The sequence below is a fragment of the Schistocerca nitens genome, chromosome 8 (assembly GCF_023898315.1).
Source record: "Schistocerca nitens isolate TAMUIC-IGC-003100 chromosome 8, iqSchNite1.1, whole genome shotgun sequence".
Lineage (NCBI taxonomy): Eukaryota > Metazoa > Arthropoda > Insecta > Orthoptera > Acrididae > Schistocerca > Schistocerca nitens.
The window spans coordinates 565,921,607-565,935,572 of NC_064621.1; positions in this window are offsets into that span (position 1 = coordinate 565,921,607).

A 13,966-nucleotide genomic window follows, 5' to 3' on the forward strand; every position below is an offset into this window, starting at 1 on the left:
AATAGCGAGTACCCTGTTCAAGAATCACAAGAGGAGGAGGTATACTTGGAAAAGGCCGGGAGATCCGGGAAGTATGAAGGCTTTCACGACCGGATGACATATCTTCTGGTAAGCCTTCCGGGATGTAAGGTCGTGGTCCATGAAACTCTTTAGCTCCTAACGTTTCGTCCAGAGCTGCGCTGGACATCTTCAGAGGGGTATTTCTCCTCCGGTGAGTCTTGCCGACTGACGGGTCGGACGTCTGAGAGCGACTTATATAGCGTAGAAAGTGGGGGTGACCAGAGTTATACGTGATATGCAGAGATAATCTTTGTTAGAGATAAAACTTAACTATCGATCGTAATCTCGTCACGGATAAAACTGTCTAGCAATTCTGTAGTGCTACTGTCCAAATATCACTAAGTTTCATGGTCTCTTCTTTCCGATTAAAATTATCCCTATGTTTATGTATTTCAATTGCTTCTCTACAAAGCCTTGGGTAATAGTTCGTCGTCGTAGATAAAATTTTTGTTTCGGAAAACATCACTTGATGATTTCCTGACTGAAAAGCGTGTTCTGCTACAGCCGATTTATCTGTTTTTCCTAATCGGCAAAAAAGACTTCTGTGTTCTTTTAACCGTGTATTTACGCTTCTTTTTGTTGTTCCAATATAAACATTACCACATGTACACGGAATTTTATATACGCCACTGGCTGATAGAGGAGCGCGTTTATCTTTTACAGACCGGAGAACATGACAAATTTGCTTCGTTGGTCTAAAAACAAGTCTAATATCATGTTTACTTAAAATCTTTCCAATCTGATCCGTTACTTTCTTTATAAAAGGGAGAGAGACTGTATTCTTCCATCGTTTTTTGGGCTTGTCCTTAGGCTTTTTGTTGTTTGGGTGAAGAATTATGCTTACTTCTTTCTATGAGTAGCCATTTTTCTCAAAAGCGTGCTTCAGATGTTACGCTCGATAGTTAAGTTTTATCTCTGACAATGATTATCTCTGCATATCACGTGTAACTCTGGTCACCCCCACTTTCTACGATATATAAGTCGCTCTCAGACGTCCGACCCGTCAGTTGGCAAGAGTCACCGGTGGAGAAACACTCCTCTGAAGATGTCCAGCGCAGCTCTGGATGAAACGTTAGGAGCTGAAGAGTTTCATGGACCACGACCTTACATCCCGGAACGTTTACCAGAAGATAGATACGGGAAGATTTCAATTAGATTACATCCTGGTCAGACAGAGATTCCGAAATCAGATACTGGATTGTAAAACGTACCGAGGAGCAGATATAGACTCAGATCACAATATAGTAGTGATGAAGAGTAGGCTGAAGTTCAAGACATTAGTCAGGAAGAATCAATACGCAAAGAAGTGGGATACGGAAGTACTAAGGAATGACGAGATACGTTTGAAGTTCTCTAATGCTATAGATACAGCAATAAGGAATAGTGCAGTAGGCAGTACAGTTGAAGAGGAATGGACATCTCTACAAAGGGCCATCCCAGAAGTTGGGAAGGAAAACATAGGTACAAAGAAGGTAGCTGCGAAGAAACCATGGGTAACAGAAGAAATACTTCAGTTGATTGATGAAAGGAGGAAGTACAAACATGTTCCGGGAAAATCAGGAATACAGAAGTACAAGTCGCTGAGGAATGAAATAAATAGGAAGTGCAGGGAAGCTAAGACGAAATGGCCGCAGGAAAAATGTGAAGACACCGAAAAAGATATGATTGTCGGAAGGACAGAGCATACAGGAAAGTCAAAACAACCTTTGGTGACATTAAAAGCAACGGTGGTAACATTAAGAGTGCAACGGGAATTCCACTGTTAAATGCAGAGGAGAGAGCAGATAGGTGGAAAGAATACATTGGAAGCCTCTATGAGGGTGAAGATTTGTCTGATGTGATAGAAGAAGAAACAGGAGCCGATTTAGAAGAGATAGGGGATCCAGTATTAGAATCGGAATTTAAAAGAGCTTTGGAGGACTTACGGTCAAATAAGGCAGAAGGGATAGATAACATTCCATCAGAATTTCTAAAATCATTTGGGGGAAGTGGCAACAAAACTACTATTCACGTTGGTGTGTAGAATATATGAGTCTGGCGACATACCATCTGACTTTCGGAAAAGCATCATCCACACAATTCCGAAGACGGCAAGAGCTGACAAGTGCGAGAATTTTCGCACAATCAGCTTAACAGCTCATGCAACAAAGCTGCTTACAAGAATAATATACAGAAGAATGGAAAAGAAAATTGAGAATGCGCTAGGTGACGATCAGTTTGGCTTTAGGGAAAGTAAAGGGACGAGAGAGGCAATTCTGACGTTACGGCTAATAATGGAAGCAAGGCTAAAGAAAAATCAAGACACTTTCATAGGATTTGTCGAACTGGAAAAAGCATTCGACAATATAAAATGGTGTAAGCTGTTCGAGATTCAGAAAAAAAGTACGGGTAAGCTATAGGGAGAGACGGGTCATATACAATATGTACAACAACCAAGAGGGATTAATAAGAGTGGACGATCAAGAACGAAGTGCTCGTATTACGAAGGATGTAAGACAAGGCCGTAGCCTTTCGCCCCTACTCTTCAATCTGTACATCGAGGAAGCAATGATGGAAATAAAAGAAAGGTTCAGGAATGGAATTAAAATACAAGGTGAAAGGATATCAATGATACGATTCGCTGATGACATTTCTATCCTGAGTGAAAGTGAAGAATAATTACATGATCTGCTGAACGGAATGAACAATCTAATGAGTACACAGTATGGTTTGAGAGGAAATCGGAGAAAGACGAAGGTAATGAGAAGTAGTAGAAATGAGAACAGCGAGAAACTTAACATCAGGATTGATAGTCACGAAGTCAATGAAGTTAAGGAATTCTGCTACCTAGGCAGTAAAATAACCAATGACGGACGGAGCAAGGAGGACATCAAAAGCAGACTCGCTATGGCAATAAAAGCAATTCTGGCCAGGAGAAGTCTAGTAATATCAAATACCGGCCTTAATTTGAGGAAGAAATTTCTGAGGATGTACGTCTGGAGTACAGCATTGTATGGTAGTGAAACATAGACTGTGGAAAACTGGAACAGAAGAGAATCGAAGCATTTGAGATGTGGTGCTATAGACGAATGTTGAAAATTAGGTGGACTGATAAGGTAAGGAATGAGGAGGTTCTATGCAGAATCGGAGAGGAAAGGAATATGTGGAAAACACTGATAAGGGACAGGATGATAGGACATCTGCTAAGATATGAGGGAATGACTTCCATAGTACTAGAGGGAGCTGTAGAGGGCAAAAACTGTAGAGGAAGACAGAGATTGGAATACGTCAAGGAAATAATTGAGGACGTAGGTTGGAAGTGCTACTCTGAGATGAAGAGGTTAGCACAGGAAAGGAATTCGTGGCGGGCCGCATCAAACCAGTCAGTAGACTGATGACCAAAGAAAAAAAAGGTCAAACGAGTCACGGCACCAGCCAAGGCGACGACGATGTGCAATACGAGGCAAAGGAAGCAGCACTCATTTGAATGTAACTGTCATGCCACGAGCCAGTTTTTACTCCAGTGATATGAAGCTCAATGTAGGAAGACCTGTCCTCCTGGCAGTATTTCCCGAAGTTAACGCATTTCCTTCGTGCCACGTTTGGTTTACTTTTGTGGGAAATAATAAAATTTGTTAGACCGATAACTTCGTTCAGTTCGACATTAGGATAGTCTTCCATCAGAGAGTCTTTCTTTCAGCTAAAATAATTAACTATCCTGAATTCTGTGATATTCTTAATCTTTTATGTTTTATGTTATTTGAGAAATTTAATACCAGGATCCCCTCGTCTGAACAGGCGATACCTGAGATTGCTCTTGTACATTGTAATGACGCAATATGTGCAAAGGTGATTCCAATAAATATAATTACAGGGAATAGTTGTTGTCTATTCTAGGACAGAGATCCCCTTCCTACTTCATCGGAATTTCTTAGTAACATTGACGTTAGCTATTCTTCTGAAGTCCAAACCCTTGATGAGTAATAGCACGTTTCCTTATAGGTCGGGTTCAAAGTGCATTATGCGCGCTAAGTGGAATCGTGTACACAATGCAAACATAGCATCCATTTATTGCCAACCAGAGGCTGGTTTTGTAGAAGCACTGCCGCGAGTAGTCATATTTCTACGAACGTGTATAATCGTTCTTCTTCCTACAGTGGTATAGTCCACTAGTACCCGACAGCAGACTCCATGTGACGAATTTTCACTTAAATGTGCAGTGGTGGGGCTGGTAAACAGATCGTCCGGGCGTACGAAGATGTTTAGTTGGGAGATGACGTGTTAAGACCCACCGACGAGTTTGGAGGGAATATACATTTCTGGTCTTAGACCCGCCAGGGTAGCTGAGAGCGCTAACGCACTGCTTCCTGGAATCGGGTAGGTGCGCTGGCCCCGGATCGAACCAGCCCAGCGGATTAACCACGAGGGCCGGTGTGTCGGCCAGCCTGGATGTGGTTTTTAGGCGGTTTTCCACATCTCGCTAGGTGAATACCGGGCTGTTCCCCACGTTCCGCCTCAGCTTGCAGACGTCTGAACACAGTCACACTGCCGGCCGGAGTGGCCTAGCGGTTCTAGGCGCTACAGTCTGAAACCGCTCGACCGCTACGGTTGCGGGTTCGAATCCTGCCTCGGGCATGGATGTGTGTGATGTACTTAGGCTAGTTAGGTTTAAGTAGTTCTAAGTTCTAGGGGACTGATGACCTCAGAAGTAAAGTCCCATAGTGCTCAGAGCCATTTGAACCATTTGAACAATCACACTATTCCATGTATTACCCTAGATGGAGACAGTTGGGGTACATTAATTCCTCCCCTGGGGGTACGGGATGGTAACAGGAAGGGCATCCGGCCACCCCTTACAGTTAACATGACACATCCGATTAACCATGAGCCCCAGCAAGTCGGGATAAATGCTTGGAAAGAGAGATACATTTCCGGTCTGCAGCCGTCGGTGCTGGGTGAAGGACCTGACACAGTAGGTACGCCAGAAAGCCAGTTGTGTCAGTGTCTGGAGACGGAGACAGAGCCTGCGGCGGCTCGCGGCAAAGGTTGCGACTTTCGCACGACATTTGGATCGGCGGCGGCGGCGGCGGCACCTGTCGCGGGGACAGGTGGGCGTGGCCCGCCGGCCGTGATCCTGCGACCAGAGGCCCTCGCCGTGGCCCCAGATCGCCGCTGCAGATAACGGACGCTGCAGGTGCGTCACCGACCAGCCGTGTCCGACGGCCAGCCGTCGCTATTACGCCGGAGACCGCAGCGGCGCGTTAACGCCGGGCACTGCGGAGGTCGCCGCCTCCCGCGGTACTTACCGGCCGAACGATTTTGCTTTCGGCTGTAATGCCGTCTTATACCAGCCGCTATCCGTCGTTCGGTTTCTCCTGACCTCCCGACAGGCGCTGTCCGCCTAGGCCGAGCCGCATCGGGGGCGCTGCTTTTACTTTCTCACCAGTCAGCTGAAGCTAATCTCTTGCTTGTAGTTTGCTCCACAGAATAAACACTTCGGTAAATACAAGGATTAAAGAATGTTTCTCCCATCTGTATTAATGTCAGGCAGCGATTGTACTAAGCGTCAGATGTACAGGGTGCTTCAAAAATGACCGGTATATTTGAAACGCCAATAAAAACTAAACGAGCAGCGATAGAAATACACCGTTTGTTGCAATATGCTTGGGACAACAGTACATTTTCAGGCGGACAAACTTTCGAAATTACAGTAGTTACAATTTTCAACAACAGATGGCGCTGAAAGTGATGTGAAAGATATAGAAGACAACGCAGTCTGTGGGTGCGCCATTCTGTACGTTGTCTTTCTGCTGTAAGTGTGTGCTGTTCACAACGTGCAAGTGTGCTGTCTACAACATGGTTTATTCCTTAGAACAGAGGATTTTTCTGGTGTTGGAATTCCACCGCCTAGAACACAGTGGCCTGCCGCGGTGGTCTCGCGGCTCTAGGCGCGCAGTCCGGAACCGTGAGACTGCTACGGTCGCAGATTCGAATCCTGCCTCGGGCATGGATGTGTGTGATGTCCTTAGGTTAGTTAGGTTTAAGTAGTTCTAAGTTCTAGGGGACTTATGACCTCAGCAGTTGAGTCCCATCGTGCTCAGAGCCATTTGAACCATTTGAACCTTAGGTTAGTTAGGTTTAAGTAGTTCTAAGTTCTAGGGGACTGATGACCACAGCAGTTGAGTCCCATAGTGCTCAGAGCCATTTGAACCATTAGAACACTGTGTTGTTGCAACAAGACGAAGTTTTCAACGGAGGTTTAATGTAACCAAAGGACCGAAAGGCGATACAATAAAGGATATGTTTGAAAAATTTCAACGGACTGGGAACGTGACGGATGAACGTGCTGGAAAGGTAGGGCGACCGCGTACGGCAACCACAGAGGGCAACGCGCAGCTAGTGCAGCAGGTGATCCAACAGCGACCTCGGGTTTCCGTTCGCCGTGTTGCAGCTGAGGTCCAAATGACGCCAACGTCCACGTATCGTCTCATGCGCCAGAGTTTATACCTCTATCCCTACAAAATTCAAACGCGGCAACCACTCAGCGCCGCTACCATTGCTGCACGAGAGACATTCGCTAACGATATAGTGCACAGGATTGATGACGGCGATATGCATGTGGGCAGCATTTGGTTTACTGACGAAGCTTATTTTTACCTGGACGGCTTCGTCAATAAACAGAACTGGCGCATATGGGGAACCGAAAAGCTCCATGTTGCAGACCCATCGTCCCTGCATCCTCAAAAAGTACTGGTCTGGGCCGCCATGTCTTCCAAAGGAATCATTGGCCCATTTTTCAGATCCGAAACGATTACTGCATCAAGCTATCTGGACATTCTTCGTGAATTTGTGGCGGTACAAACTGCCTTAGACGACACTGCGAACACCTCGTGGTTTATGCAAGATGGTGCCCGGCCACATCGCACGGCCGACGTCTTTAATTTCCTGAATGAATATTTCGATGATCGTGTGATTGCTTTGGGCTATCCGAAACATACAGGAGGCGGCGTGGATTGGCCCCCCTATTCGCCAGACATGAACCCCTGTGACTTCTTTCTGTGGGGACACTTGAAAGACCAGGTGTACCGCCAGAATCCAGAAACAATTGAACAGCTGAAGCAGTACATCTCATCTGCATGTGAAGCCATTCCGCCAGACACGTTGTCAAAGGTTTCGGGTAATTTCATTCAGAGACTACGCCATATTATTGCTACGCATGGTGGATATGTGGAAAATATCGTACTATAGAGTTTCCCAGACCGCAGCGCCATCTGTTGTTGAAAATTGTAACTACTGTAATTTCGAAAGTTTGTCTGCCTGAAAATGTACTGTTGTCCCAAGCATATTGCAACAAACGGTGTATTTCTATCGCTGCTCGTTTAGTTTTTATTGCCGTTTCAAATATACCGGTCATTTTTGAAACACCCTGTAGCACTGCTGACCTGACGGGGAATACTGAGACTTCAGCAAACTCTGCCCAACTTAGGTTTGCTTTTCAATCAGGCTATTCACCAGAAACTGTGCAAGCACCCCAAAATGTAGCTCCATTTTGTTAAATTTTATTTACGCCAGTCAACGTGAACGTGATCGAACAAGAAGTTTTGTAAACAAACAAAAGTATAATCATATTCTGTCAAAATTTTATAAGCAATTTCTTTAAAGTTACTTTCCTGCTTCTTCAGTTCATAGAGTAGTGTAATAATCAGTCGATTCTGTAACTGTTTAGTTTTTTCGGAATGTAGCAGTAATTTCCCGTCGATCTGATTCTTTTCTGTTTCCCACGTTCAATTTTCAGTTTCAACGCAACATTATTGATACATGAACAGATACACATTTTGTAAATATTTTCTACTTTTATTTTCTGAAACAATGGATGTATCTGGTTTAATCGTATGAAAGAGTAATGAAGATCATTAATAAAAAAGATGGCACTCATAATTACGTCAATAATATTTTAATATTTCCCACCGTTATTCTGTACCCTCAGCTCACTAAAAAATTATTAAAATTCAAATGGTCAGAATGAACAGTAGTGCTCTGAAATGAAATATTGCTGTTTTTAGACTTACTTTATAACAAATCCAATACGTGCATTCCCGAATAAGCAGACAGATCGAATTAAAAAAAAAAACCATGATAATAGATGAGGTCAATGGCTGGCAAAGATATTAAAGGCGAAGGGAGTTAAGCCAAACGATCCCTCCTCAAGGTAAGAGCAACAACGTTTTCTGATTATATGGGAGGTACTAACCGAGATTGTGAACCGCCAGCTGGACGTCAATACAACATAGGTTGGTTGACATCCACGGCCGCAGGTCAGATGGACTCGCTGCAGTGGTGGTGGTGGTGGTGGTTAGTGTTTAACGTCCCGTCGACAACGAGGTCATTAGAGACGGAGCACAAGCTCGGGTTAGGGAAGGATTGGGAAGGAAATCGGCCGTGCCCTTTCAAAGGAACCATCCCGGCATTTGCCTGAAACGATTTAGGGAAATCACGGAAAACCTAAATCAGGATGGCTGGAGACGGGATTGAACCGTCGTCCTCCCGAATGCGAGTGCAGTGTGCTAACCACTGCGCCACCTCGCTCGGTGCAGTGGAGACTGAGTCCTCAGACAAAGATTCCTAATAGGCCCGGCTGCCGATATGACCACTGAACTGCCCAACGGGTGATGTGGAGACTGGCCGTAGGTGCGCAAATGCAAGACCGCGAGGAGGGACCCTCGAACTGAGATGTGCAGAGAATAATGGATGGCCCGCCGAAAAAGACAAGACTGTCCTTTGTAGCGGCTCTCCGCCAAGTTACGGAGTGTACAACGTACTTGGGCTGAACTGCCCATATTGTCCTCTGCGGTGGACATCCATCCGCCTCAAAGAATCTCTTACCTACCCCATTCCTCAGCGCGAAATCCTCACTCAGTGGCCAAAAATTGTCCCCTCCAACTCTCAAGCTGCCCGCGGAAATTACGTCAATGACGAACTTAATAACACTACGCCAGAACTCCTGCCTAGACGGCATAAGGATATTCCTCGAATGAGAAAGTTCTCCACCAAAGTCTATGGTCTCCCCGCTAAACTTGGCGCCAGAGAAACGAGCGTGCACTCCACATCTGTGGCGGACAATGCTCTCCTTCCCAGAGAAAATCATGAAGCTCTGTCAGTCGCACACCAGAGGTGGACAATATGCCTCCAGAGTGCAGGCCACTGACCACTGTCCTGCTGAAGACCAGGGCGCCCTCCTTGACCGCCTGCACACACAAGCAATGTGGTCATATTTTGTAGAAGCCCGGATGCTTTTCTGGAAGAGCCTATGGCTGTTTCTGTCACTTCTGCCATCCTAGCCACGTCTCCCTGCAGTCCTCACCTACACAGAAAAAAATCTAGTGCCACAGTTATTATTGTTAGTGGCAAACAGCTCTGTCATTCCGTGTCATACCTACCATTAGTCATTGTCATGGTTTGCTATGTAGCTGAGATGGCTGCAGTATCTCTGCAAGGACTATGTATTATCAAGGAGTGAGAGATGACACGTCCAAACTGTCGCCACCTTTCCGCATAAAAATATGTGCCTTGTCTATAGTAATGAAATATTTTTCTTTTTACGTATTTAAATAATTTAGTGCACGATTATCACTCGTTTAGCTTACATTACGTTTAGTGCAACTGCCAGATTTACATCTTGTTCTACGAGAGATCTAGAGATTCACTGAAATGTTTGTATAAAAAATGGTGATTTCGGATAAATTTGTGTTGACGCCTATGTATCTGATTTCACGATACTGTATCTTCTACACGATTGGAAATAGAAACGTGGAATACATTTTAAGTTACACATAACAATACAAAGTTTACATTTAAATTCAGATGGCTCTAAGCACTATGGGACTTAACATCTGAGGTCATCAGTCTCCTAGACTTACAACTACTTAAACCTAACTAAGCTAAGGACATCACACACATCCATGGGCGAGGCAGGATTGGAACTTGTGACCGTAGCAGCAGCGCGGTTCCGGACTGAAGCGCTTACAACCGCTCGGCCACAGCGGCCGGCTTTTATTCAAATATCTGATTTTACTAGGGTACATCTTTAACTTGCATGTAAAGACGAACTTGAGATGTTTTCCACATTTACGTTTAGGATTGAAATTTTCATTTACCTTCCACAAATGTTCAATGCCCCAGGACTAGATGCAATTTCGTCTTTTGACGCAAAGGTAAGTTTCCAGTCACAAAGATCATTTTCAGGTGGCTGTGAACCTATCGTCGTGGATGGGATTGACGTTTTCAATTTGCTCGAAATTGTCGATTTTCAGTTATATACGATAGTAACACCCAGTATATCGGGGGGGGGGGGTTATAATTAAAGTACAGCTAATCAAGGAGGTCCAGTGGGGCTGTAATTACTTTATTCCAGTGAAACTTGGTAGATATGCTAAAGTGAATTCGAGATATGCTGGTTAAAATTAGTTCTAATTTTGGCCATCAGTGCATATCTGGCGCTGTGAATGCAAAGAAAGACATATAGAAATGTACTAAATGAATTCGCAAATGTGAATGTGAGCAACCATCAGCTGTATAATGGAATGACAATTAAATTTAGTGTTGTCCCGGGACTCGAACCCGGATTTCCCCCCTTATCGCGAACGGTCGCCTTACCATTTGGCTATCCATGCAAGGCTCATGGCCAGACCCGAACTTCCATATGACGTCAACCACGCATTTACGACCTGTACTCGTACACCCTTTATGTGTATTCCTGTACAGGTCAGACTTTGTACTTGTAAGTCGGTTGCCCGGTATCGGCAGATAAATACGATATAGCAGTGCTTATGATACTCTGATTACATGCAAAGTTGCTTTCTACATGCATGCATGTACAAAGGAATTTCGCATCGTAATCAGAATAACACAGGCACTGCAATATCGTATTACATCTAAATGTTTTCATATTAATGGATAAAGAGCGGGATTGGGCAGAAAAGATCAAACAACTGAGAAACGCATAATGTTGATTTTACAGAAACCGGAGACGTTGAGGAGATGCTGCATCCGTAAATCGACGTGATGAAAAGTTGCTCGCAGCAGTTCTGATGAAATATTAGTAACGTGTTCCTGTATGTTGCCTTCAGATCAGGTAGAGACCGAACGTGTTACTGGTAAACGCATCCTTTCAGACACCCCCAGGGCCAAAAATTACGTGGGTTCAGTTCAGGTGATCTTGCAGGCCATGCTTATGGAAAAGCTCTTGAGATAACACGTTCGTGTAAAGTTGCATTAAGCAGATCTTTCGCTGGGTGAGCATCTTGAAGTGTTCCCCATCGTGCATGAAAACAGTGTTTTCCACATCGTTTCTCAGTTCCAAAGCAGGAAACACATCCTGTACAATGAGATCTTCATTATGTGCAGGCCTCCCGGTACTCCTGACAGGCCCTCTGAGTGTATTTTCTACAAAGAAGAACGGACCGAGAATAAACATGTTTGTGAATCCCCATCACACAGTCCCAAACAGCCAGTGGAACGATTCTTTTTGCACAGCACCGCTGTTTACAGTACCCCAAATTTGGCAGTCTGTGAGTTCAGTGCACCCTGTAAAATGTGCCTCGTCACTCCATAGAATATTTCCCGACGACATACCAGAGTTAATTCAGTTTGTTACTGTGGATCACGAGGTTTCAGTTGCTGCACCGTCTGGATCTTGTACAGGTACCAGTGTAAAATGGACCGCAGAACTCTACCGTGGTATGGTTGATTTTCGTGACACTAGACGAGCAGTAGCACTACCCGGGACACGTGCTGCATTGTAAGTCACAGCAACAGCAACATCGTCAATAGCTTCCACCGTGATAGCACGCCTCGCCGCGCGGGATTAGCCGAGCGGTTTGTGGCGCTGCAGTCATGGACTGTGCGGCTGGTCCCGGCGGAGGTTCGAGTCCTCCCTCGGGCATGGTTGTGTGTGTTTGTCCTTAGGATAATTTATGTTAAGTAGCGTGTATGCTTAGGGGCTGACGATCTTAGCATCTAAGTCCCATAAGATTTCACACACGTTTGAACATTTTTTTTTTTTGAGTACACCTTCCTCTATCAGCTGCCTCACCAAGCTCGCCCATATTTTCGAACTTCATTACCATCTTCTTTAAACCATTTAATGACATTGGGCCACTCCTCAGACCTGTCAGTCGGCGATACTCTCTCAATGTAGCACTACAACTGCTGCCGTTCACATAAAGCAGTTTCACTAACAGTGTACAGTCTCTCTTTTCTTGATGGCCATACTGTTCAGTCACATTGCGGCTTGTCAAATGACACTGTGGATGTCATACCGGTCATAGAAGCAATGTACAGCACCAGATTTGCACCTGGTGGTCAAAACTGGAACTAATTTGTTTTTCAGCGTAAAACGGTTTCGCATTAGCGCTTTAGCATAGCTACCAAGTTTCGCCGCCATAAGATAATTGCAGGTCACACTGGACCTCTAAGACCAGCAGCACCTTAATTATAGTCGCCCAGTATAATTATAGCATCGAAATCATTTATTAACCAGAAAAGGTTCACAAAGAAATTAGATATGATATTTTGCTCTGCCTTTGACAAAATTATTTTTAATCAGCCAATCACTCTTCACTGTAATCAATATAGAGCCACATTCTTCCGTCATTTATAGTTTACACTTCAGCTGTTCTATACTCGTAAGCCCCTTGCAGAATTTAAACAACTGTAATTACTTATATCACATGACCTCCACTCCATCCTTATACGCTTCTGTCACTACCTGTTGGTCCCTAAGTCATTCAGATCTTCGTTTTCACACGTTTGGTGTCAAAAATATCTTGCGCCAATCCTTATTTTTCCCATTGTTCAATTACCTTCAGCTGGCTGTTCCTCTGATTTTACACAGATATCAATCTCTCTGAGCATGGCATCCTTAGGTATAGCACCCACACAAACAAAAAATGTACATGTACAACATTTAAATGATTATAAATTTACATATTTCAGATAACATAGATGAGATTGATTGAACAAAAAGAAAAATATGTATGACTCAGTATGTCAGGAGCAATTCTTTCTCAGGCAAAGAATAAAATTTGAAAAATGCCCGAGAACACACAGTCCGGTCACATTAATGTGGCCACCTGTCAGAAGCCTTTTGCAGCGCCAACCGCTGCGAGACATTCAGGAACGGAGTCGGTGAGGTTCTGCAAAGCACTGACATGTATTTAGAGCCATTTGACTCCAGTTCCATGAGCAGCTGCCCTACATTTCTCTGTTGAGGGTACATGGCGCGAAGACCCCGGTCGAGGTTGTCCCATAGTTTGGTGGACACACATTCATTGCAAGCTGTGAAGGGTAGGCGTGGTCCCCCACGGTATATGCATACTTGTGTTGATCAATGTACGAACCGCCAAGCAGTATCACAATCTGGAGGACTGAGTACCAGTTACGTCCAGCGTAGATGCAGACGTGGCGTACAACAATGATTATGCAACAAGAGACACGACGATAACCAATTGCTGTTTCCTGATGAACGAAGACTAATTATGTAATACGTATTCATCAATCTTTGATCTGCGACTATTTCCGACTGACATTTATTTTATTTGTGCCACGTCACAAAATAGTAGAAGCTGATAGTTTACATTTTAAAACCGGGTAGCTTCGCATATTTTTGGCCGTGTCAGGAAGACAATCGTGCTGAATCATTTATATTACGGAGTTTTCATCTTAGGACTGTAACAGACTGGTTCACTCGACAGAAACAGTTAAATTTTTACGATACTCCCCGGAAGTGAAGACTGAAACTGGTGCAATTAAACTCAGTCATTCAGTACAAAAGTTGAACCGCCACTGCATGCATCGCGCCATGGATACAGTTCCAGGGGAGGGGAGGGGGAGCAGGGAGAGAGAATTCACCTTGCCTTCCATGGACCCT